The sequence below is a fragment of the Rhipicephalus microplus genome, chromosome 8 (assembly GCF_043290135.1).
Source record: "Rhipicephalus microplus isolate Deutch F79 chromosome 8, USDA_Rmic, whole genome shotgun sequence".
NCBI lineage: Eukaryota > Metazoa > Arthropoda > Arachnida > Ixodida > Ixodidae > Rhipicephalus > Rhipicephalus microplus.
This window is the reverse complement of record NC_134707.1, coordinates 76,533,702-76,560,034: the sequence shown is the minus strand read 5'-3', so window position 1 is coordinate 76,560,034 and position 26,333 is coordinate 76,533,702. Positions and strand designations below refer to the sequence as shown.

The following is a 26,333-nucleotide window of genomic DNA, read 5'->3' as shown; positions in this document are numbered from 1 at the left end:
CATTTTTTACGCACATACCATGATTTTTTATGTTAGTACTAGTCATTTATGATTGCCACACAGTCATTTATTGCCATACAAATTTTGGTATAGATATCATTACCGAAACGGCCAGGAGGGACAAAAGTCGTAGGCGGCTAGATAGATAGCTAGATGGATAGGTGTACGCTCAACGTTGCGGAAGTTCACTAAAAAATGCTTCGCATATATATAAAAAAAGGTACGGACAAGCAGCTGGTGGGTGTTTGGAACAACGCAAAGCCAGAAAACAATATCCTAAATTTCAGTGTATACTTGGTCGGCATCATCGTTTTCCTTCTTTTAGAGACGCAAGAACTTTCTGGAAACGCTAAAGTTCTTTTTTTAAGGGACACGAATGGAGCGACGAGAAGCAGAAATCTTCCCGCCGATCGGCCATGAACGGGCGTCTCACGTTGTTCGCAAATCCCGGTGCGTGAAACGCAATCTTTACTGGGCCAAGAACGCTGTTTTCGCACAGTCAACAGGGTTATCTGCATGAACGCGTCTGTTACCCAGGATGATCGCAAGGAAGGACTCCCTCCACAGACGCCGACGGGAGCGGTATTATGGTACGCGTTCTTCAGCGTTATCGTATCAACAATATTAGGCAGCCGAAACACCGACCACGTATGCGACGGCATTCAGAGTAAGGGTCATTTGTTTTGCGTACAGTTTCCAATCGCACTTTTTCTTCCAAGCAGCTGGTGTTGCTAAGGACTGCCAAGTCACCGGTGTCACTTTCAAGGCGGCTATAGTGATTAGAGTCCCACTTTCGCCGATGATAACACTCGCACATAAATTCTAGGTGATTTCATGTGCGGGAAACAAAATACATTACGACGCACCGTTAACTTCGTTCCTACCTGGTCGATGAATACAAATCAACTAATGAAAACACACTCACTCTTGCTCCGATGTGAACTTGCTGCAATTGAGCGACGCTATCGTTGTGTACCGTGTTGTAGGCCCGTGTGCTCAGATTTGGGTGCACGTTAAAGAACCCCAGGTTGTCGAAATTTCCGGAGCTCTCCACTACGGCGTCTCTCATAATCCTATGGTGGTTTTGGGACGTTACACCCCAATGAATCAATTGTTTACCGGAGCAGGGAAAAGGTGAAATGGCGCAAGAAAACCAGTAAACTAGATACAGCTAATAAAGAAAAACCTACACAGATGATGCTTCCTACTAATAATGCGAACAATCTTGAACATAATGTTTGCATCTTTTTTTTATATTTCCCATTATGCTTCGCAAAAACTTAGCATTCTAGGACTACATGCAGAAGCGTAGTAAAAAAAGGTAGTGCTTGGGCTTCGTAGCCATGGCTGTGTTGCCACAGACAGTTGTCGCCGAGTATATAGCCATTTATCCTTTGTTTTCTGCATGTAGCTCTTTGAGAGAACACGCTGTACGCACCAGTGAGATCATTGCATTCTACGTCACACGTTGGCACTTTGCGTTTGCGCACGCGTGCGTAAGTCTTGCCTTTCACGACTCTAAAGCGTTTAGCTGCGTATGCGTTGGCAGGCAAGTTTGACGCAGCACAGCCACCACTTTCCCCAGCGTTACGAGACGCGGACCACTTCGCGTAGAAGTACATTTTTGGAAGCTCCTATCCGTAGCTTTCCTCAAGAGCGGGACTACTGCCAAGCGCTCTTGAGGAAACGTGCTCGACGATTTCCAGTACATCGTACTAAACTGTGTGTTTAGAAAAAAATGTTAACGATTTTGAGTTCTTGGTACTCGACTGTGGGAAAATAAAGCCATCACGTGGGCCTCACACTGGATTATGCCGCGTTGACAAAAATTACTAAAGCATTGTACCACTTCTGTCCAATGCTTATGTGCGTTTAAAAAAATGTGTTAACGATTTAGAGTACAAAGTACTCCACTATGGGATAGCATAAAGCCATCCCGTATGCCTCACACTCGATGAGGCCGTGGCGTTGGGGCCATAACGAGACGAACTACAAATACTTGAGAGCGTTTAGCGAATAGATCCGACGATTTACAGTTTATGTACACTCTACAATGGGTGATGTTTCATTTGCCCGGTATGTTGACCGGTTCTCGAAAGGGGTTAGAAAACCGTGGGCAACGATTTAGAGTACAGGGTACTCTACTACGGGACAGCTTAAAGCCGTCCCATAGGCATCAATGTTCAAGTCGTGTTGACCAACATTGTTTCTCTATGGTCCTAAAGTCAAGAACCATGCAGAAAAGCTACGGGTAGGGGGGGGGGGTTAGAAAAAATGGGTAACGATTTAGAGTACATGGTACTCTACTATGAGAGAGCTTAAAGCAGTCTCGTGGAGCGATGCTCCGAGTTTTTGAAAAAGTTTATTTACAGCATGTACAGAATACAAAGGCTTCATACCATTCCAGTAACAGGGCACATACACTTTGGCACATCTATATTTCACAACTAACATCACTACGTTACAGTGAAGACAGTGAACACTCCACATGTGGAATTTAGCAAATGAAATGAAGTACACATATTGAACTTTTGAAAGCACAGGAATAGGAAGTAGACATGAAAAGCCCCTACTGGGGATATGCAAAACATATTATGCAGATATGTAGGCATGAAACAGGACATACACGTAAAAGACATAATAAAACAGATGTAATAGGCACAGCAAAACCACGGACCTAATCATAGACTAGTGAGGGTAACAGGAGCTCTATCTGAAGAGAAGATGAGCGAAATTAGCCACTAAAATAGAGGCCAACCCAGATGTAGTTGGAATAAAAACACACTAGCTTATAATTGCCCTCAACAACAAGTGAAAAGCTGTAAAATCATAGGGCAACAATAGCTTCAGCCTCAAGACAACAAAAGGAAAATCAGCCACAGGACAACCTAGCAGAAAACAAAATAAAAATACACGAGCTTAGAATTGCGTTTGGCAAGAAATGCAAAGCAAAGAGAGGAAAAACGAGAAAACAGACACAGAGGCAATGAACAAAACCATTACTACACTGACATCTGAAGCAGGAATTTAAGGCGGTAAACCACCAAGGCAGAAAGTAAGCGAAATTTCCCGAGTGACGAGAAACATAATGAAAAAACAGGGACACTTGACACAGAATATTAAAAATAGGCTTAGCTAAGTTAACAAAGCTTCTCACCAAGAACTCTAGTCACAGAGAATTACAACGTAAATACGTAAATGAGATCGAGACACCACACAAGCTACTGAAAGGGAACTGTTTATAAAGGACACACTGAAACAAAATGTACACACTGAAACAAACAGGGCAAACGTGTTAGAAATTTCAATGACATTATGACGGCAACTGAAAACATCTGCTCTGAACTGTACGGATCAAAGATAAGTAATTACTGTTGAAATGAAATCACAATAGGACAAAACACTGCAGTTCCTCATGTACGGTACTTGGGGATTCAAACGCAACATCAATTTTTGGGGGATAACTGGTATGCACACCTGCTCGAAATAACCACGTCATGTCGTGATAAATATAGTCTCTAAGAATAATTTTGGCTCTGATATACACGTTCTAATCAAAATTACGCCAATATGACCCGAACTTAATGCAGTGTCAACAAAAGTATGTGCGTTACTGAGACCATAATTCCTACATTTCAATCCGTGAGTACTGTACCTACAGACTAGGTTAAGAGGCCATACCACATATGCATCATAGAAAAACGGAAGGAAAACACGAAAGAAATGAGGCATACACACTATTTTACATTGGTTGTAGCAGCCTGCTTTCCAATGCTACGACTACCAGTTTTTGCATCTTTAGCTTCATCAGCTGCCAAACGCATATTCTCTTTCCGCAGAAGAATATTAATTCTGGTTTTAAAAAATGCTCACAGCAACCTGTCCTGAATGTTGTGGCAAGGTAGAAAACAATTGACAGTTTGCACACTGTCATTAGTGGTGGCCACAAGTTGTCCAATCGTAACTTCATTGCACAGAAGCTTGTTGCTATTCACTCTAAGCATATTTTCAGCTGTTTCGAGCAAATGAACTACTACTGGCCCTGGTGATACGATGATGATGATGATGATATGTGGGGTTTAACGTCCCAAAACCAGTATATGATTATAAGAGACACCGTAGTGGAGGGCTCCGGAAATTTAGACCACCTGGGATTCTTTAACGTGCACCCAAATCTGAGCACACGGGCCTACAACATTCTGGTGATACGAGCTTGCTGTCATCAGTGTAGGATTTTAACTTTGTGAGCACACTAGCTTCGTTTGACACTGTGGCAGTTTTGCACTGCTCACAAATCCCTGCGCGCTTTGCAACACTCTTTACCACAAACCCAGCAAGGTAAATAAAAGACTCATGCTCCATCATGCTTATGTCTAGAAGATCACTACGATATTCAACAGCTTCTGTCTCATTGCTGTTAGGAGCTCTTGCGTGGCAATTTTTGATGCCAACTAGGGAAGGAGCATCGTCGATAGCATAGCTTCCACTTCTACTGGGCCGAAAGAACTGCCAAAGTAGCAGCTCGAATAGCACTACGAAATTGAAGAGCTTTTGGTACTGCATTCTTCGCCCTCAGAGTGGAGAACAAATTCTCAAGAGCATCTTGGGCATATCGGCTGAGCAAAACAAAAAAGAAGTCCTTCTCATTAAGATAATAATGGTGCAGTTCCAATGCAACTTTACACACCAAAATTATGCCCGTCTGCACAGGCTTCCACACGTGTTTTGATGGAGAGCCTATCTTCAGATCTATAAAGAGAGTTACCATATCCTTTAAAAAAATCAGTGAGTCCTCATATTTCTGATCATTTAAGTAGCTGATGCCAAGCTTCGTTGTACGTGATGTCAGTACTTTGAACCACCTATAAATGGTTTCTATGAACCATGCTGTTGTCAACGCTTCTTGGGGCAAATCTCCCCTTAGGACCAGGAAATGTAGTGCAGCTGCAGTATCGTGATTTAGCAACAAAAATGCAGGCCCCACTTTCATTTTCTCATAGTGTCCTGGGTCCAAGAAGGATGGTTTCAAGTGCGGTGCTATGTTTAATTGCAGTTCAGAGTCTATTTCTACCAGCTTCTGAATCGGCACAAGGTTAACCTCATTCGAAGGCTGCTTGTGCTTTTCGACCACATTCTCGGGAAGGAAAATCGATTGACCACGTGTGAGGTGGTTCCTCAAGTTCTTTAGCAAATGTGCGGTGTCTGCCATAAAATAAAGCTTGCGATTTTGGTCAACAGGATGACAACAAGAAACTCTTGTCACAGAATGCTTTCCCACAACTATGCCAAATTCTCTCCAGAGCGCCATATTCCCACCACCCATGTCGCTAACGACTGCAACTATGCAAACCCCGATTGTTTCACATTCCTGAATAATTTCAATCAACTGTTCTTGAACTGCAGCACTGATGAACGTGTTTCCAGTAAGATGATAAGCAACTGTCTGCTTTCATCTTTGTGTAACCCCACCCAGCATGAAAACAAGTCCATGCGTTGCCACTGCAGCATGTGGCAGAGAACCGTCGGCCAAAGGTAAAGTTGGCCTTCCAATAACAGTGCCAGTCGTTTGGTCAAACGCAAGCCCTGAGCTCACCTAAATTTCATCGAGCATCAGAACTGCATGCCTCTCATGCTCCTTCATGGTGGTTATCTGAAATATGCAACATGCATTAGGCAACAAAGGCATTAATAAAGACATTTAAAATACAATGCTTTTCAAGAATAAGCAGGCAGTGCACAGTGCAAGCTGTATTTTGATGTTTGCATGCAAGAAGATTATCACCTATTGAAATTTATGTGGAATTGTGCCTAGTTAGAGGACCTGAAGTCATAAGTGAAGGAAAGGTGAGAATATGTTGTGGAAACTTTATGAATGGCCGCTAAAACGTGCACGACAAAGAGCGCAGTGACAGGCACTAACACTGGCACTAGCAACACATGAAAGCTTAATAAATATTGGGGTTTACGTGCAAAAACCATGATACGATCATGAGACATGGCATAGTGGAAGGCTTTGGAAAAGGTTTCACCTTTGCTCAAGGTGTACTGCTGAAAGAGATGCTTACGAGAATAAGTGTAACAAATATATTCAGCTACACCATTCTTTCACCTTTAAAGCAAGGGACTTCAAAACCGCATGTAGAATTCCTGGTGAGAACTTGTAGTTTTCAACACGACGTTGTAAAGTTCTTTCACTCGGAAGGGGTACAGCAAGCTCCCCGACCGCATTGTAGCCTCTGGATCCACATGCCGAAAGGAGCTTGAGGCCTTTCTGTATAGTCTCTGTAGACCATTGCTTCCCTCGCATACTGGAAGTTCACATGCCTTGCAGTTGATCTGGTGATGCGACGTGCTTCTTGATGTTTTGCGTGAGTTCATGGTTTCTACGGTTTGCTCTGCTTTTCTGTTGTTGCAGTGTAGCAACTTTCCGCTTCATGTTGTTCAAGCACTCTTGCAATGTAGCTATTCTTTGTGAAGGGCAGCTAATACTGCTTGATCAGCATTCCAACTACTTGAACTGGAGCCTGCAAAGCACAGATTGAGCAGGAAGTGACAAGAGTTTGAAAATTTCACTATTTAACGCAGACTAGCATGTGAGGGAGAACGATAAGGATTTAAAGAAACAAAAAAAATCAGTGCCACTCCATATCATTCAGCAGAAAAGTGTAAGCATAACTTTTTGAGAACACAACAGTGGTTTTCACAAACAGCATAAGCTGACACTGTTGCTCAATGAGGAGGGACAAATGAAGCTGCGCAGAACCCGCAATGCATGCAGCCGAACTATTTATTTTGGTCGGGGCGTGTCCTTGATCCGAAATAGGGGCAGGACAGTCAAGTGTGGTCACATCTCACTTGGTACTCTGCGTGTGAAGGAAGAAAGACATTTTGGGAGCAGCAAGTGTCCGGTGTACCACCTCCTAGCTATGCCAATAGTTAGTAATGAGTAAAGACATGAATATATGGCCGGTACTCTCGGTTATGACGTAGGGTTATCAATGGCAGTGGCTATTTCAAACAAAGTGGGGAGAGTGCCATGGTTCCACTGTTGTAGCTATTTTTGACAGAGTTGCTAAAAGACGGCAGCTGATTGCGTGTCACAAGTGATAGTATGATGATGTTACGCAGTGTGTAGCAGTGTGCTATGCATTTCTGTACACAAAACACAGCTTACATGTTCCTCCAATAAACTTACATTGTGTGCGACTACTCTCGCTTTACAAGAATGAGCATACCAGCAAAAGAAACAAAACAGGGCACCAGTACTTGGAGCGCATCCGCACTATTAAATGCACCAATATATCAATCTGTTATGAGTGTGCACGTAATTTCCTGTAGGCGGCGATGTGTCACACTCAAGTGTATATTGCATAGTGTGTGAGAACAGTAGCATTGAACACTTACCGGTGACATCAGCTGTGCCCTCAGCAGACAGAAATCCTCCACAGGCAGCACAAAAGTTCTGCTGAGCTGTAAATGACGGATAATCTTATTAGTAGTACTGAAGACCGGTACAGTCACCAAAGCTTTAAATTAGCACAGTTGCAGCACAGGCAATGAGGGATGGCCAGTGACTAAAATTAAAAAATGTATATGATACTGAACAGAAATTTCACTCACACTCAACAGGCACCGTCAAAGCTTGAAATGGCTGGCAGCTCGATTCATGGGTGGTTTCCACACCTGCGCACATATGATAGTTGGAACCAACAAAACCATCCGACAGACACATGCCTATACAAATCATGAAAAGTAGCACTCACCTGCTGAACAAGCTGTTGAACAAGCTGGCAGTGCGTCACATTGGGAACTTGAAGGTGCATCTGCAACATGAGATCAACAATAAATTATGTGAAATTTCAAAGCAACATGTCACTGCCATTACCTTCTGGAAAATTCAATGGTGCTGAATCAGTGGCAGTGTGACCTAAAAAAGATGAAGATGAATTGAAAAAGACCATCATCTCTGTTACATCGCATTTTGGCAAACAAGCATCATCACTACTTGAAGCATATACAATACGCACAGGTGCATTACAATTTTTCAGTAATAAGAATGCATGCCAAAACCCAAGCGACAATTCTTTCAATGCTCGCAATGTGCTGAACACCATACTGCGGAGCAAAATGTTGTGGATCTGCAGCACATCCCTACAGACATGATTGTAAAATATATAAACCAATGGATACAAGTTACAAGCCGTTACAATGCTTCGACTACATGCAGCATGTGTGTTAGCTACGTTACCTTGTGAAGAACCTAACCCTGCTTGAGTGGCATCACTGTTGGCTCCATAGCCTGCAAATTATAAAACATCAATGAAGGCATAAAGCACGTTTGTAATTACGGTAAGTAATAAATGCAGTAAGAACTCACCATCAACAGCAGTTGGTGTCAGAAGCACATTCGTAGCTGATGGGCAGTGTGTCTCTTTGGCTTCTGCATAATCCAAACATGTATTAATGATAACGAAGAGGGAAAAGGCGTGAGATGTGCTTAACCGTCGACTCACCATCAACAAGAGCAGCTGTTGTTAGTAGTAGATTAAGGCCACAAGATGAGCGGGCTGAATCATTGCATTCTGGAGAATGAAAAAAATGCATTAATTATACCAAAGAAAAGCCATTAGCTATACACAAACAGTGCACAACGCCTATATGCAAGACGACATGTTTCAGGTTAGTGAAAGGTTGAGAAGTAATTATGGGTGATGCAGAAAACAATGAAGACGGACTAAACATTCTCCAGTTTTTTAACGCGATTGGCTTACCTGACGTTTGCAAACGTTCTAGATTGAATATCGTAGGCGCCGCGTCTCTCTTCAACATTTTAGTACCAAATTTGCGCAGCAGTATCGGCTCGAATTGGTCCGCAGTGAAGTGGTCCTAGGTAAGGAAATATTCACGGCTACTGTTACACAATGAAACAGCACGCTGTAAAAGAAACTAAAATAACCTTTAGTGTCAACACGTACACGACTACGCACTGTTTGCCACATTCTCTTCCCACCAGACTAGCACACGGTGCGTACAGTATGTAGAAATACGCACCATTTAGCCTTGCGTGTCCTTATTTCAACCACAGAGCTTCTGAATACTGAGCGCGCTGGAGCACATGCTTAAACGAAATGATGCGACATTCAGGTTGCTGCCCACGCCTTTATACATAAAGTCCTTACACCCATACACACATACATGCGGGAGTAATTTAACTATGATGATGATGATATATGGTGGTTTTTGGCGCAAGGGCCAATTGATGGCCAAAGAGCACCAGTTCATGGGACAAGGAATGTGCATAATGATTGTGATTAGCGGCTGTATAATGGCCATAAATTCCTCACAGTAAGGTGGGTAAAAACATACAAGTAATAAAATCATGACCATGTCGTGAAATGGGTGTGTGGTGTGAATAGGTGACAAAAGTTGGTGATAATGTAAAACGATGGTGGACATGTATGGCATTAGCACAAGTACCTCACTCGTTGATACCCTTGCGTCCAAGGGCCGTGAGGCAAGTGCTTTACTGTGTAGCCACCGCAGCAAAAACCTCCCTGGAGAGGTCGTACTACGGGATGCCCGGGTATATGATATGAAAATTATGAATTTCTTTTAAAAACGCTAACAATGATTTATGACTAAAAAGCGGTTCCCTACCAACGAACATTGCAGGGTGTAAGGGTATATGTTGTCGGTAGGGTAATGGAAAATGCTGTTTTCTTAGAGTTTCTAATTGTTTACATTGGATTAAAACGTGAAGGACTGTTGATGCCTCACCACATTTGTCCCACAGTGGTGGATCGCCACCGGACAAAAGATGTGTGTGTGTCCTGTATGTGTGTCCTATCCTGAGTCTCGTTAGTATTACCTCTGTATGACGCGATTTTGATACTGGCAGCCAATGACCAAGGTGTGGCTTAATAATGTGTAGTTCGTTTTGTGTGTGTGTATCCCACTTGCTCTGCCAGTAGTCCCTGAGGTTTCGTTTGAGAGATGGCTTAAGATCAAGGGCCGGGATTAATAAGGGTGTAGGGGCATTTTGTGGACGGATGCAGCGAGCTGATCCGCCCTCACGTTGCCTTGGATCTCACGGTGCCCTGGCACCCAGCACACTACAACATGTTGTTTGAGTGTGTAGAGTGTGCACAAAATGGAGCAAAATGAGACAAGGACCGGGTTTTTTTGTTTTTTAAGACTGTGCAGAGCCGTTACCACACTGAGGGAGTCTGTATAAATTACTGCTTTTTGTATTTGTAATTGTTTGATGTGTTTAGCTGCCACAAGTATGGCGTAAGCTTCTGCTGTGAAGATACTTGTGCCTGGATGTAGAGGGCCAGCATCCGAAAAGGATGGGCCGACAGCTGCGTAGCACACAGAGGAGTTAGACTTGGAGGCATCTGTAAAGAACTCAGGACGTGTGTATTTGTGTTGAAGTTCCAGGAAGTATGTTCGGATATGGGCAATAGGTGCATGTTTTGTAACTTCTAGGAAAGACACATCGCAGTCTATAGTCTACCACTGCCACGGTGGCGGGTATGCTACAGGAGCCATTAAACTGTGTTCAAGTGACACTCCAGTTTCTTCAGCTAGACCCTTCAGGCGAACTGAAAAGGGCTGCCTCATCGAAGGCCTGTTTTGAGACAGAATGTAGCTCGACAGATCATTAATAGTAGAGTATGAGGGGTGCTTCTTGTCTGCTTTCACCTTAAGAAAATATACAAAGGACATGTAAGTTCTCTGTAGATGAAGCAACCATTCATTTGACTCAACGTAAAGGCTTTCTACAGGGCTGGTGCGAAAAGCACCCGTAGAAAGGCGGATGCCCAAATGGTGCACGGGGTCCAGCATCTTCAAAGCACTTTGAGTTGCAGACTGATAAACAACAGCCCCATAATCTAAGCGGGTGCGAATGAGACTTCGATACAGATTCATGAGGCATTGCCTATCACTACCCCAAGTAGTTGACAACACTTTTATAACATTCATGGCTTTTAAACATTTTGTTTTTAAATACTTGATGTGGGATACAAAGGTCAACTTGTTGTCCAAGATTAAGCCTAAGAATTTATGCTCGGCTTTGAAGGACAGTCGTTCCCGTTCAGTTGAATGTCGGATTCCGAGTGCATGCCTCTCTTTCGAGAGAACAAGACACACGTGCTTTTTTGTGAGTTAAGTCGAAATCTGTTTTCATCTGTCCATTTGGAGATCTTATTTAAACCCAGCTGAACCTGCCGCTCACACATGGCCAAGTTGCATGACTTGAAGCCAAGCTGGACGTCGTCGACATATGTACAATGGAACATATTGCGGGGGATGGACAAGTGCAAGAAATTCATTCAAGTGCAGCTAAGTACACCACCTTGTGACATGCCTGTTTCCTGGACAAATGTTTGGGAAAGAACCGTGCCCACTCGGACACGGAATGTCTGGTTCGACAGGTAACTTTCAATTATGTGAAACATTCTTCCGCGCACGCCAAGGTGGGACAAGTCTCTTAGAATTCCAAAACGCCATGTTGTATCATAAGCCTTTTCGATATCGAGGAACACTGAAAGAAAATATTGTTTATGGACGAAGGCATCTCTGATCTGTGCCTCGATATGAACAAGGTGGTCTGTGGTGGATCTACTTTCTCGAAACCCGCACTGAAATGGGTCAAGAAAATTGTTTGTTTCAAGGATATGTACAAGTCGGCAGTTTATCATTTTTTCGAAGACTTTGCACAAGCAGCTTGTAAGTGCAATAGGCCTATAACTTTAAGCTAAAGAAGGGTCCTTGCCCTCTTTCAAAATGGGAATAATAATAGCCTCTTTCCAGGAGGTAGGGATAGTGACAGAAGACCAGACAGCATTGTACAAACAAAGTAAGGTTTTTCGTGTTTCGGCTCGTAGGTTTTTTAACATTTCATACACCACACGGTCAGAACCTGGGGCAGAAGTACTGCAGGAGTTTAGAGATGTTCGGAGCTCAGGTAGACTAAAAGCTTCGTTATACGCCTCATATCTAATGAATTTGTGTTCGAGTTTCTGCTTTTCTATTATTGTTCTGTATTTTTGGAAAGTGTCAGTATAGTGGGACGAGCTGGATACCCGTTCAAAGTGTGCACCGAGGAAGTTTGCCTGATCTTCCAAGGTATCACCCTGAGTGTTTACGAGTGGAAGTGTGTGTACTTGTTTTCCTGCTATCCTACCGACCATGTTCCAGACTTTAGCCTCCTGTGTGTATGAATTGATCCCTGACAAAAACTTCTGCCAGCTTTCTCTTCTGGCCTGCCGACGCGTTCTCCTGCCTTGAGACTTTATTTTCTTGAAGTTGTCAAGATTTTCGGCTGTTGGAGAGTTCCGAAGCAATCTCCATGCCCTGTTTCGTTACTTTCGCGCATTACGACACTCTGTGTTCCACCGTGGGACATGTCGTTTGCCGGGCATTCCAGATGTTTGCGGTATGCACTTGGCTGCTGCGTCAGTTAGAAAAGCTGTGAAGTACTGCACAGCTTCATCTATGTTTAACCTACATATGTCTGTACAACTCAAACGTGTAGTGTTGTGGAACTGTTCCCAGTCTGCTTTGTTTATCAGCGATTCGGGAACTTGTAGAGGACATTCATATGTTGTTTGTGAACTCAACACTACAGGAAAATGGTCACTTTCATATAGATTATGATTTTCCATTTCAGTAGGGGTAGTAGTGAAGGTGATACGATGCTGAGGTCTATAGACGAGTAAGTTTTGTTGGCAACATTATAGTATGTTGGCTCTTTTCTATTCATTAAGCAGGCACCGGAAGAGAAGAGAAATTGTTCAATGAGACGACCTCGTGCATCACAGCGAGAATCGCCCCACAGTCCACTATGTGCGTTTAGGTCCCCAAGAAGCAAATAAGGTTTGGGCAGTTCGTCTATTAAAGACTGGAATTCACGTCTTTCAAGACGGTGGTGGTGAGGTACATACAAAGAGCAGATGGTGACGAGTTTGTTTAAAAGTACCGCTCGAACAGCTACCGCCTCAAGGGATGTCTGGAGTGGTAAATGTGTACACGCTACTCCTTGGTTAATAATAATGGCTATGCCACCGGATGACGCTACAGCATCATCTCAGTCCTTTCGGTATATCACGTGAGCACGTAAAAAATTTATGTTAGAGGATTTTAGGTGTGTTTTCTGTACACACAGCACTTGAGGTGAGTGTTTGTATAAAAGCTCTTGGACGTCGTCGAGGTTTTTAAGCAGTCCTCTGACGTTCCAATGTATAACTTGTGTTTCCATATTGGAAGTAAAGTAGTGCTGTGTGTACGTTAAGGGAGTGACTTGTTCAAGCTGAAAGGTCGAGCTCAAGTAACAGGGCTATTATCAGGCCCTGTCATGAGCTTTTTAGTTCTCTTGGCGCGCTCCAGAGAGCCGCGCCGCTCTTTTGGCACCAGGGGTGCCGCCGTATCCATTGCCTCCTCGGAGGCACTCGATGCCCGCTCATTGAGCTGGTTTTTCGAAGCTTGGGCCTCGCCTGGCGAGGTGAGGCCTTGAGACCCGAGCACCCTGGAGCCTCTGGTCTCTGTTCAATAGTAGGCGGAGTAGACTCAACTACTTCCGCCTTGGGGGCAGGCGCCACAGCCAATGGCTCGCTCTGCGCAGGCTGAAGGAGTGGCGGGGGCTGGTGCGACACTTCCCCCTCGCGCGCCGCATCAGAATATGTGGGGCCATAAAATGGCGAGACTCTTTTTCTTGCTTCATTAAATGTAATGTTTTCTTTTATATTTAAAGTGATGATCTCTTTTTCTTTTTTCCAGAAACAACAGGAACGTGAGTACGCGGCATGATTACCGCCACAGTTCACACAGTGTGCAGGTGCTTCGCAGTTGTCGGACGCATGGCCCACGACTCCACACAGAGCACAAGTTTTCCGGCCACGACAGCTTTGCGAGCCGTGGCCATATCTCTGACATTGGAAGCAATGACGGGGGTTGGGAATACATGGCCTCACGGTTGTCTTTGTGTACCCAGTCTGAATGGTTTCCGGAATCGCTCGAAGCAAAGGTCAGTACTAAGTGTTTGGTTGGGATTTCCTTTTGATCTCTTCTGATCTTAATACGCTGTACGTTTGTCACGTTGTGGCTCTTCCATCCTTCCAGAAGTTCAGCTTCTTTCAGGTCAAGCAAATCTACGTCCGATACGACTCCGCAAGATGAGTTCATGGACCTGAGTGGCGTAATACTGATGGGTGTGTCTCCAAACGTTGTGAGGTTGTTCAGTTTATCGAATTGGTCTTTGTCACGTATCTCAAGGAGTAGATCTCCGCTGGCCATTTTGGTAACCTTGTACCCGGCATCGAGAGTTTCCGTTAAGCACCTAGCCACTATGAAGGGGGATACAGTTCTGGCTTGCTTGTTAGTTTTTTCGCAGTGTATAACGTGGAAATGAAGAAAGATCTGTCTTGGCCGGATGAAAAAAATTGATATCTTCGGTGCGTACCCGCTTTGAGGAGGCACGATCACTAAGGGAATGCTTTGTGCATGCTAATTGTATGTTGTTCAGCAGCGTTGGCGGCCACCCACCATGGAGCCCAACGAGGGGACGCTGCAAGTTTGCGGATGCTGAAAGCTTGCAGACGTCAGCCGTACAACTCTGCTATAACCTAATGCGCCTAGGCCAAGGTAGGCTATTTGCACAGGGTTAACCCTTGCCGCCGAGAAAATTGGAAGTAAGCAGAAGAGAGAAGTAGACAGGAAAGCTAAAAAAGTAAGAAAGACGAAGATGTAGGGAGAGAGAGATAGGAAAAGGCGACTGCCGATTTCCCCTGGGTGGGTCAGCCCAGGGGTGCCCTCTACGTGAAGCAGGGGCCAAAGGGGCGTGTTGCCTCCGCCGGGGGGCCTTAATGGTCCAATCGCCCAGCGACGGCTCAACCCCCAGGATCCCCTTTTCCCCGGACACGGCAAAGCCACGCTTGGCTAGACGTGGGAGGGAGTAGAAACTCCCCCGTTAGCTCGGGTCCGTGGTGTCGCTACACACCAAACGCCTGCTTATGCAGACGCCCCTGCGGGGTCATTTAACTATACGTCGGCCAATAAACAAAGTTTAGTTTAGCCCTTGAATGTATCCATTACATTTACTTTGTAACATAGTCGACGATTATTTCTGGATCAAACGGGAAATAATAATAATAATAATATCTGCCGTTTAACGTTCCAAAACCACAATTTGATTATTAGGGACGCCCTTTTGGAGGGCTACGGAAATTTCGATCACCTGGTATTCAATAACGTGCATATAATGCTAAGCACACAGACCCCAACATTTCCGCCTCAATCGAAAATGCAGCCGCCGCGGTCGGCATGGATCAAGCCAGAGACGCAACGTTTACACGGCACTAAACGCGGCACGCGTTTCAACTGGCATGCACGTTTACCATCGACGCGGTTACTCTCTTTGTGTGATGCTCGAGCTTGACAGTACCGCAACACTGTAAACACGAATACAAACGAAACGATAGAGTTTAGCTCGCCGGTACTCACCTCACAAAGCCGCGACGATAAAGGGTCCAAGTCAGTCCTTCCAATACGCTGGAGTCACACTGCTTCCGAGCGGCATTGTCTTTTCCTCGCGGAAGCGAAAATAGCTTATTTCCTCTGCTGTACCTGCTTTTGCAACCGCTGGCACAGCAGGTCGGCATCCCGAAACGTGCAGCATTACCGTGCATACACTCACGCGCGGTCGAACTCCGGCTACACAACAATACCAAGCGCGCACGCCTAGCCACAAACAAACACCGCGAAAGTGGAAAACAAAATGGCGTTTGCAATACCTTCACAAAGGCTAGTGCGTCATGCTGCAGATTCTTAGCACCGCCGAGTTTATTACACGGACAGCAGTGGCGCTGCCATCGAGAGCGTCACCGCTGAGCGCGTCTGCATGCAAACTGTGGGCTATCGCGTTGAGTATTGCGTGCTTGCGGTGATGTCTTTTGCCACTGCATGCCACTTGCTTATATACACGTCACATCATCGTATTTAACGTTATTTTTTACATTATTTTTCTTTTTCATTCACTTTTTCGGTGCATCTCCTAGAACCGCAGCGCTCAGATGCGCTTTAATGGAAACATGAGCACAAGCTCATCTTTGCGGCCAGGAGCTACACAGCTCCTCAATTAGCATCGTTTACTATCTAGAATGCACGCGAGGGGAGAGGAGTCTGCACATTGACACGAATGGCGCTACTTTAGTTTATTTTTCAGTACCTTAACGATGGATGGATGGATGGATATGGCTGTACCCTTTAGATCGGGTGGTGGCTAGCGCTACCAAGCCGTAATACCTAATGAACCAAAAACTATATTTATTTTTTTCCCTTAAAAAGTGAGTTTGAGGATTCGTACTTTGCAGTGAAGAGTTTAATTTTCACTCGTGCCTTGACTTTAGCCACCAATCAGATAACCTCCTTCTAGGTAAGTCTACCCGCTTAAAGTTTATTTTGCCCTCCCGGTCCCTAAACCCCAGTGCTTTGAAAAACTCTGTGCCATCATCCTGAACTATAGGGTGAAGCCCTTTACAGAACATTATCAAGTGTTTGGCAGTTTCTTCTTCCTCTCCACAAGCACTGCATACTGTGTCTATCCCTTCGTATTTGGCCCGATATGTCTTGGTTCGCAGTACTCCCGTCCTGGCCTCAAACAGTAGAGAACTTCCCCGAGTATTATCATAGATCCTTTCCTTGGCAATTTCCTACTTAAAAGTTCGATAGATCTCTAGTGCAGACTTCTTAATCATGCCCATTCTCCACATGTCAGTCTCCGTTTCCTTCACTTTCTTCTTAACCAATAGTTCTTTTTGGTTTGGCCACCTGCTGTTTTCTAAGTATTTACCAGTCAACTTCCTCGTTCGCTTCCTCCATTTTGTATCGACATTCTTCATGTACAAGTAGCTGAAAACCTTCCAGCCCAACGCTCCTCCTTCATTTCTCTCAATCGCTTCTCAAATTTTATCTTGTTGCTAGCTTCCCTGCCCTCAAATGATGTCCATCCCGTATCACCTTGTACTCCCTGATTTGGTGTATTCCCGTGAGCTCCTAAAGCAAGCCTACCTATTCCACGTTGCTTAATTTCTAATCTTGCTTGAACTTCTGATCTCATGCACAAGACCGCATTGCCGAACGTCAGCCCAGGAACCATGACCCCTTTCCATATTCCTCTCACAACATCATACCTATTGTAATTCTACAGTGTCCTATTTTTCATGACTGCTGCATTCCTGTTACCTTTAGTCGTCACGTATATTTCATGTTCCCTCAGATACTCGGTCCCATTGCTTATCCATACGCCCAGATATTTGTATTTATCTGTTATCTCTAACGTGACCTCCTGTAGTCTAAGCTCACTACCTTCGTTGTCATTGAAAATCATGACTGCTGATTTTTCCTTACTGAATCTAAAATCTAACCTATCTCCCTCATTACCGCAGATGTCCATCAATATCTGCAAATCTTCCTTGTTGTTGGCCATTAGCACTATATCATCTGCGTACATTAATGCTGGTAGTGCCTGATCAATAAGTTTTCCTTGTTTGACTAAAGAGAGGTTGAAGCCCAGTCCACTTCCCTCTAATTTTGCCTCTAATCCTTGTAGGTACATCATGAATAATAAGGGTGACAGGGGGCACCCCTGCCTTAGCCCCCGTTTTACCTCTGCAGGCTCGGATACCTGTTTTTCCCACTTTATAACTACCTTGTTACCTTTATAGATACCCTTTAAAAGATTAGTGACTACATGTTCCACGCCTATTGTGTCCAGTATTCCCCACAATTCCTCTTGAACCACGCTATCGTACGCTCCCTTGATATCCAAAAATGCTAGCCACAGGGGCCTGTGTTCCTTTTTTGCTATTTCGATGCACTGCGTCAGTGAGAACAGATTGTCTTCCAACCTCCTGTGTTTCCGAAACTCATTCTGCAGTTCCCCCAGCACCCCATCATCCTCTATCCGCGCCTGCAGTCTTTCCTTTATAATCTGCATCGCCAGCCTGTAGACCACTGATGTCACTGTTATAGGACGGTAGTTGTTTATGTCAGCTTTGTCCCCCTTTCCTTTATAGATCATGCTCATTCTGCTAAGTTTCCATCCATCGGGAACTTCACCATCGATTATTATTGTGCTCACTGCCTCTCTCAAAGCCTGCTTAGACTTCGGACCTAATGTCTTTATCAGCCTAATTGGAATGCCATCTGGGCCTGTTGATGTACTACTAGGAACCCTTTGCTCAGCCCTTTCCCACTCTTGTTGTGAAAATGGAGCCATTGTACCACTTGATTCGTCCTTGTCTATTGTGGTGCATAAAGTACTTCTTTGTTGAAGTTTTTCTGTCACCCTTGTTCTTATATATTCAATAGCTTTGTCCCCTTCTAGCCTAGCCCCTTGGGCTGTAGTTATAAAACTGTGCTCTAGGCTCGTCTCATTTCTTAGGGAGTTTAGATGGTTCCAAAATTTCGCAGCTGCCTTTCTATCTTTTTATGTACTTCTGCCAACCACTGAGCTCCCTTCCTTCTAATCTTTTCATTCATCAGAAGGGATGCATCTCTTCTACAGCTTGGAAAGGTTGCCCATTTTCTTTCAACATCATCTGTCGGTTCACCCCGCTGCTTAGCATGTCTGTGTTCCGTAGAGGCTTCCTGACGTTTTGCTATGGCTCTCTTAGCTTCCTCATCCCACCAACTTGTGGGTTTGTGTCTTTTGTTCCGGGGTGACTTGTCACGCGTCTTAGCAAGCTCTAGCTCAAAGAGTCTAATTAGATTCGTGTATGTCCACACTGTCTTATTATCTTCCGTGATTACTTTCTCAATTTGTTTAGTGGCTATTTCAATTTGCCTTTCTGAATAAAAATTTTCCTTTAGTTGCTCATCTTGTCTCCTTCCCACTTTCACTGCTCTTCCAAAACTTAGCTTGATACGTTTGTGATCGCTACCCAGAATTCTGGAGCCACCTTCATCTATGTGCATTCCCCTGAGTTTATCATACATCCTATGTGACATCAGTGTATAATCTATCGTCGACTGAAGCTTTCCTGCATCCCATGTTATTTGCCCTTCACACTTCTCGGTACTGTTGCAAATGACCAAATCAAGCCTTTCACACATATCCATGATCATTTTGCCTGTCGGGTCGGTATACCCATCTATATCTTCAATGCGCGCATTCATGTCTCCTAGTATAATTATCTCGCACTCTTTTCCTAACTCCTGAATGTCCTTTGATATACACTCTACCATTGCCTGGTTTTCCTCTTTGGCCTTTGCTCCCGTCCACAAGTACACGAAACCAAGGAGTGTCATTTGACCTGCCACTTTCCCTTTTAGCCATAAATGTTCCTTGCACTCCTGCTTGACCCTTTGCCAGTCTGTACTTTTATGAATGAATGCCCCAATACCACCCACCTTTCTGCTGCCTTCTGTTCTATTACAATATTCCCACGCCTAGCCCAGATTGTTCGGAGGTTGTTCCATGTCCCTCAAATGTGCTTCTACAAAACCGTATACCATCGGCCTCTCTTCCCTTAGCTGTTCTTCTATCTCTTCCCACTTCAGCCTGTTCCTATCACCCTGCATGTTAATATACCCTATGTCTGAATGGGGATCGGCACTCGTGGCTACGTCTATTTATGCCCCGGACTCTACCTATCTTAGACATTGGTGCCACTTTGGAATCATATCTGTCCATAACACCTGTCGAAGAGTCTCCCTGGTTGTTTTCCTCGTTACTAGCTATCCTGCACCCCGAAGGGCTCGCTTGCCCCCCAAAAAAGCTACTGCGCGTCCTGCAAGTCGCCAACCCACCTCATGACCTAGCCGCCCATCGAAGTGAATTCTGTCTCGTTGAAACCCCCTCCCCCCCTATGCACCTCTCTGTTTATTTCCACCACCTCAAAGCCTTTCTCTCGACTCATCCACCATATCTCTTGGTTTGCGTTGACCACCGCTCTTTGGAGGTTGCTATCAGGCACCGGTACCTCCGGTATCGTGCATATCACTACCTGTACCTTAGGAGAAGTGGCGCGCATGTCATCGACGCCTTTCGCCAGTGTGGCTGCTAGTCCTGCTGCATCTTCATTGAGGACATCATTTAAAGCACCTGAAATTATCACGAGGTTTCGTCTATCTGCTGTCGTTTTGAGCTTTGCGCTTGCTTGCCTCATGACTGCTTCTAGCTTGCGTCCTGGGAACGCCCCTACTGCAACCCTCTTGTCACCTTTTACCCTCTCTTTGATGGCTTCTGTGCATCGATTTAAATTCGAGTCCCCGGCGATTATCACATGCTGTGACTTTTCAGCTGGACCGTTCTGCACCTGGGGACTACTTGCACCTGTGACGCCGGCTGCTTTGTTCCCTCCCTGCCCCACCAGTACCTGCTGAGCTCGGCGATTCTCATCAGCATTTCACTCTGGGCAACCATCATTTTCTCCATTTTTTCCTAGACCTCACATTGCCTACACTTCGCGTCAGCCTCTTCTCCATCCGCTTCTACGCTTGGGTCCACTTTCAAACCCACTCCACATCCTGAACACTTTACAGTCTTTTTAACCATACCTTTCTGACACCAATTGTCCCTATACTCGATAATTACTAAACTCGAGCCCTGCACTTCGAAAAAAAAAGAAAGTCTAAGCTCTACTACAAAAATTTGCGTGTTCAATGTACGCGCACCTCCCCCACGGGGTGGCAAAAGAAAAAAAAACAACAACAACAAAATTTCAAACACACACACCCGCACTAACCAATAAATACCTGGTGTCTGGCCCCCGAAAAAACCGTACCATAAAATAAGTGCTACGAAGATTTCAACCGCTGCCCTATAATTATAAAGACAAGCTCAAAACATGCAAAAACACTTATCTGCGCAGTCGATCCGGAGCGCTCAAAAAACACGTCCATCCATCCACCTTGACAGCCCGAACCTTGGGTGGCGGCGCGCCATCTAGTGAACTTTGTTGGAATTACCGGAGCGGCGACGTTGACCAGCGATTGGAGAAGTGTACACTGGCAACAGTGATGGAAACGCCAACGTCTCTAGTACAGTGTACTAGAAGGGAAAGTGTGTCGTTCGGCATCGGAAAAAGAGTCCTTCTAGCGATGACCGCTCGGCGCACGACTAGAGGGCGCTGCTGGCTAGAGGAGCGCTACGCTCGCTAGCGTGATAGCTCTGTGAGCGGGCTGTGGGGCCGATTTGTGTATTGTTCCAAGTTGTCGTCACGGCATTTTATGCTATAAATGCCACTTAATGGTGAAATTCAGCTCTTCCGCATAGGCACTAGCCATTCTCTCGCTGTAACGAGCGTACACATAAACACCCGACTTCGATTCGGTGAGGTCATTTACACCAGCTGAACATGTTTCTCCTCGAAGTTACTAAATTTTATATAGTAGTGATGTACTTTCAAATAGTATTGGGTGAATTTCAACGTATTACCTATAGAGCTTAATTATCTACTTTTTGCATACAAGTGTCTCTGTCCGGTTCAGTGTGTTTTATATCTTTTATATTGCTTCGCATACTAAATGGTCAGGAAGCGTTAATCTAAGGCCTCTAATTCTTTCAGCTACTGCTTCTTCAGATAAGTGCTCATATTTTACTTTCATTCAGGTCAAGCTAATTTTTGTGCTGCTAAGCTTAGCTTTCGTTCTCCGAAGGTTACGTCGTATATTGCAAGGACTTTGTTTCGTAAACATCTTCTGACATCATCTTCTGGAAAGCTGGTTGAGTATCAGCTTTCTCTGATATTTGCAGTGGACACGAGCACTGAGGTCATTTACAACAAGCGTGCAGTTCTTTAAAACGAACAACCCTATAAACGATCGATGGGCATTTACTATATATAGCTAAAGGCTCCATTCCCATGCCGGAACACAAACAATTTGCTGATATTCTTAATCGGCAACTCTGCCTCTTCTCATGCTACGAGTTCTAAGTGCCACGTCTTTCCTCTTATAAGATCTTCGGAGTTTGCAACACTTTCAGCAGCTTGCTTCTTGATTTGAATGAGTTTTTTCAATGCTACCTCGCTATGTTCAACAGCGTCGGCTTCCAACTTAGCCTAAAGAAATCAGTCCCCGACACACGGCAGGAAAATTTCTGACCACTCATTAGGAATCGTGAGCTTCGAAAATGACAGCCCTTGAAATTATTGATCACGAGCTTTATCAGTGGCACCGTCTCGGCCCACACTATTCAACATTCTTTGGCATTTCTGTTCAGGAACATCATCGACTGAACTGCCTTGATCAGTTAACGTCGTTCGAGTCGACTTCTGACAACGTGTTGCTCTGACGTCTTCGCTTTGGTTTGGGTAGAATCTAATATCGTCACGGTTGCGATTCTTTCGTTTTTCGGGCAGCGATTTTGAAAGTTACTTAGGAGCATCAGGGAAAATGGTAGGAATGGCATCTTTTGATAAGAGTGGTAAGTCTCTGGGAGCCTCAATAACCTTTGCGTCGACATAGACGTCTTGAAAGTTTGCTGTATGAACCTTGCTTCGAACTGTCGCTCACAAACAGCGCCGCTCTTGTTGAAGACTCGATCACCTCTCTTGATGTTCTGAGACCATTTTTCCCGGCGCTCATCTTCAACGGCACCCGAAATAAGGAGTGCGCCTCTTTACACAAACGGTAGCCGCTGTTACGATTTTGCACAAAGCAAAAGCCGTCTCCCTTTACCGCCGTCTCCCAGCGATATTTTTCTCATTCCAGTAGACAAGCGCAAACACCATCGCAATTTCTTCAGTCACGTACAGCACAATCTGGTGAGGAGCAGAGTTATTCCATGCGAGAAATACCAGCAACGAGGAACTGGTCACGCGATAACAGCCAGACTGACAGTGCAACATGTGTTGACACACACGCTCCTCTGGTCGCAGCGTCCCTAGCGCCCCCAGGCTGTACTCAATCTGCTTCATCGCTGCGGGAACCCCCCTCGCCTTCATTGGAACACGCCGCGCACAGCACACTTCCCCTTCTAGTACACTGTATCTCTAAGCAGGGCGCGAGTATATGGAAGGAGGAAAGGTAAGGCGTTGGTATAGTAGCCACCATAGCGTTGGCTAAGGAGAGGTCCTCGCAATGCGAGATGCAGAGCGAAAAGTATGGCTGAAGTCACGTGCTTTTCCAGAGGGATTGTGGGATTGCTTGGGCATGCCCGCGTGTCGTGTCGTTTGCATCACCACTCGTGCGATCACCTGCTTGATAGCCGGCTGGAGTTCTGAATGTCCATTTTTGTGCAGCTGTTGCACTTCAAAGATGATGCAAAGTGTTAGAAGCCTACACCGAGCGTTGGTCTTCACTATTGCGAATTTATTTTATATCGCTTGAGATAGAAAGAGCTCGTCTTCGAAGCTCGCGACCACAAGCTCCGAAAACGGTTGGCGCCGCAGCTTCACCGTTTTCCTTCGGCACTGTGCTGTTGCTTGACTCAGCGAAGGAAGCCTCGAATTTCTGGACGAGAACGGCAGCGGCTCTTATTGCGAGAGGCGGCGGTGAGTTCTCGTGTGCGACGGTCACAACTATCGAAAACAGTACGTGGCCCAATGTTCTACGAAGCTTGCTGACTAAAGTATAAGACGTGCTTGACACAGTAAGGGGATTCATTGCTTGAATTATCGCTTGCTGTTTACATTTTGCGCGCGGTAACCATCTTCGGCCAAGTCTTCTTTTTTGTTTTGACATGGTCGCCATCGCCCGACCCGCGCTGCTGCGAACGATACTCGTGCGCTTGTATTGTGACACACATGGCAAAGAATGATTCGTAGGTCTTCAGCTGGCTAAATAGCGAGACAAATTAAATTATTGTTCGCTGCTACATTAGGTTCGGTACCCCGAACTTACCGTATACCTGCAGAAGAAAACAGACCGTCGTGGAGAATATCCGGCCAATTCGCGCCGTTGCTCTCTAGCCTTCAGCGGATTAAACACGAAGCGCACAGCTGCGAGTGTATTGTAGATTCGCAATATCAGCCGTAATGAGGTTGCGAATAACACACAGCTAGGCGCTATACAAGCGAGTATCGCAGCACGTTTGCTCATAATCAGCACAATAGTTTCGCTTTTCCAGCTCGTCTATCAGATGGCGGCGGCGCTGCAACACGACGCGTTCAAAATCGCCTCGCACGACTCGCCTCCCTCTAGAGGGCGCCCGCTGCGCATGAGTGGGTGCATTCGGGTGCCGGGGTTTCTTCAGGTAGACCAAATGTGCATTATGCTCTTGTATCCAAGGCATTCGCTTGTCTGAAGTATAGACGCAAGTATGTTGACACCACATAGGTAGACCTCTTTCCGGCTTAAACATCTCTACCGTTGAAATATTCCCAATTTTCTCTTTCTCTCTCGTTGTAGTCGTTCCCTCGCCGATCTGGTTTATCGCATTCTATGCTGGACAATAGGCATGCATGTTCTAGAAGCTAAAGCGATGACGAAAAAAGAAGACCAAGCAGAACAAGACAAATAGAGCGCGAGACAGCTCATGACGATCATACTTTTCGATGGTACTACCGGATACAACGAAAATCTTTAACAGTTCTGCCACTAAACACCTTCAACTGAAATACACAGTTTTGTTCTTTAAAACATATCAGTGGGGCGCGTCTCTCGGAGCCATGGCGGCAATTGGCCTAAGTAGCTCCCTTAAGGATGCGAGCAGGAAGCAGGCCGCAGATTTTTTTACTACAGCATCTGTATTTCTGTAAGGCATTCATGCCACAATTCTTTACCGTAGGACATACTTCGGATCCAGTTGGATTTAGCATGTGAATACTGACTCTTTCCAGGTATATGAACTTCCAGAATAAAACCACCCATTCGGAGGTTTTAGTGGCTAAAGCGAAACCGCATACACACACAAAAAATCGAATACCGAATCTAGACATAGTGGGATTTTTAGGTTCTGTATCAGCAAAGCTCATTTTTCATTTTTTGGTAAAGACAATCACTCCGGTAGACAGCCAAAGCTTTCACTTATTTCAACAGAGCTAATGCACTGTTACACGGGCCATGTTTCGCAAAACTATCAACCAATTTTCTGCAAAATAAACTAACACGTTCAAATGACAACGTCATACTGAAAGAGTGTCGTATACAGCAGAGTCTAGCAGTGTATAGCAGTGTATAGCAGAGTCTGTGCGCTCCCAATCAGACAACTAGTTCAGTCACTAACGGTCTTACGGCGCTCAACCAACACGCGATACAGACAATTCGTGCCTTCGGCAATTACTCTGTCCCTGACAGGATAAACCTTGTTATTTCTCAGTGCTCTAAGTACGCACTTTTAGAAATATCCCTCTATGCTGAGGTTAACTTTTACAATAAAAACAAATGTGAAACCCTACGATGACGTCTATACCTGAAGTTACAGACGGAAGAACTCCAAGAAATATTACTCATCGATGAAAACTGGATTGTCCAAAATATGAAAGAGGAAGCTTCAAAAAACTATGATGCAAAATAAAAAAAGCAAAAAAATAAGAATACTTCACACGAGTGATGCAAAGCCTAACAGAAATGTGAGGCTTGGCAGTCTTCGTCACTGTTTTTTTCTTTATCTCTATTTTTTACTTCTTGCTTCTGTAGTGGTCTTGACCTATTTTTCGCACCTATTTTTTTGCCTTTAGTTCTGCACTGCTTTGCCTTTTTCTCATTTATATACACTCTTTGTTAGTGTGGCACACCAAAGCTAACTGTCCAGGTGCTCGAAGAACAAGAGTTTTTCTTTTTTTATGACGGAAGAGAGTGCTCAATATGCTACAGACGACTCTGGTGTATGCGATTCGGCATCCCTCGATATTATCATCAATGCTCTCGAAGAACTGCAGAAAAAAGACCACTCTTTGGCATGGGCGCACGGTACAGATGGCTAATGTATATGTGGTTTGGTCTGTTTTACGTCAAGCAACAAGGACAGCACATGGCAGCCTGTTTCCTAAAGTGCTGCGAGCTTAAGACGTCGCCAAAGCTTTTCATGGGATAGTAGTGAATGCTATTTTCGTGGTTTTGATGGCACTTCATTTGTGCTCCACTTGTGAACCGCAGGTGCTGACAAGCCGTTTTCTATGAAATGACCACGTCAATACGAACAAAATTTAACAGCATATCAACGGAATGATTGATGACGAGTGGTCGATGTTCCGGAGGTACATCGGTACTCCATGAATCTTCTGTAAATCTGGCGCAGCCGATCATCATGTAAAAATGGCCAGTACACGCTGCAGTCGTCTTACAAAGCCTCCTCTTTGTCGCCTTGTCTTCGTAGCTCATACTCGAAGCAAACAGATTGGCAGCAAAAAAAGAAAGCATGTCATGAGTGAATGCATTCAGCG

The 26,333-nt window shown here is 44.9% G+C and overlaps 1 long non-coding RNA gene across 1 annotated transcript; it reads right to left on the bottom strand.

The window, feature by feature from the left end:
- Positions 1-7,140: 7,140 nt before the first annotated feature.
- LOC142768622 (uncharacterized) lies at positions 7,141-7,848 on the bottom strand. The gene is made up of 3 exons (XR_012885365.1): positions 7,764-7,848; positions 7,621-7,683; positions 7,141-7,470 (listed from the first exon to the last, which is right to left on the bottom strand). It is a non-coding gene; the product is annotated as an uncharacterized LOC142768622 (long non-coding RNA).
- Positions 7,849-26,333: the final 18,485 nt, after the last annotated feature.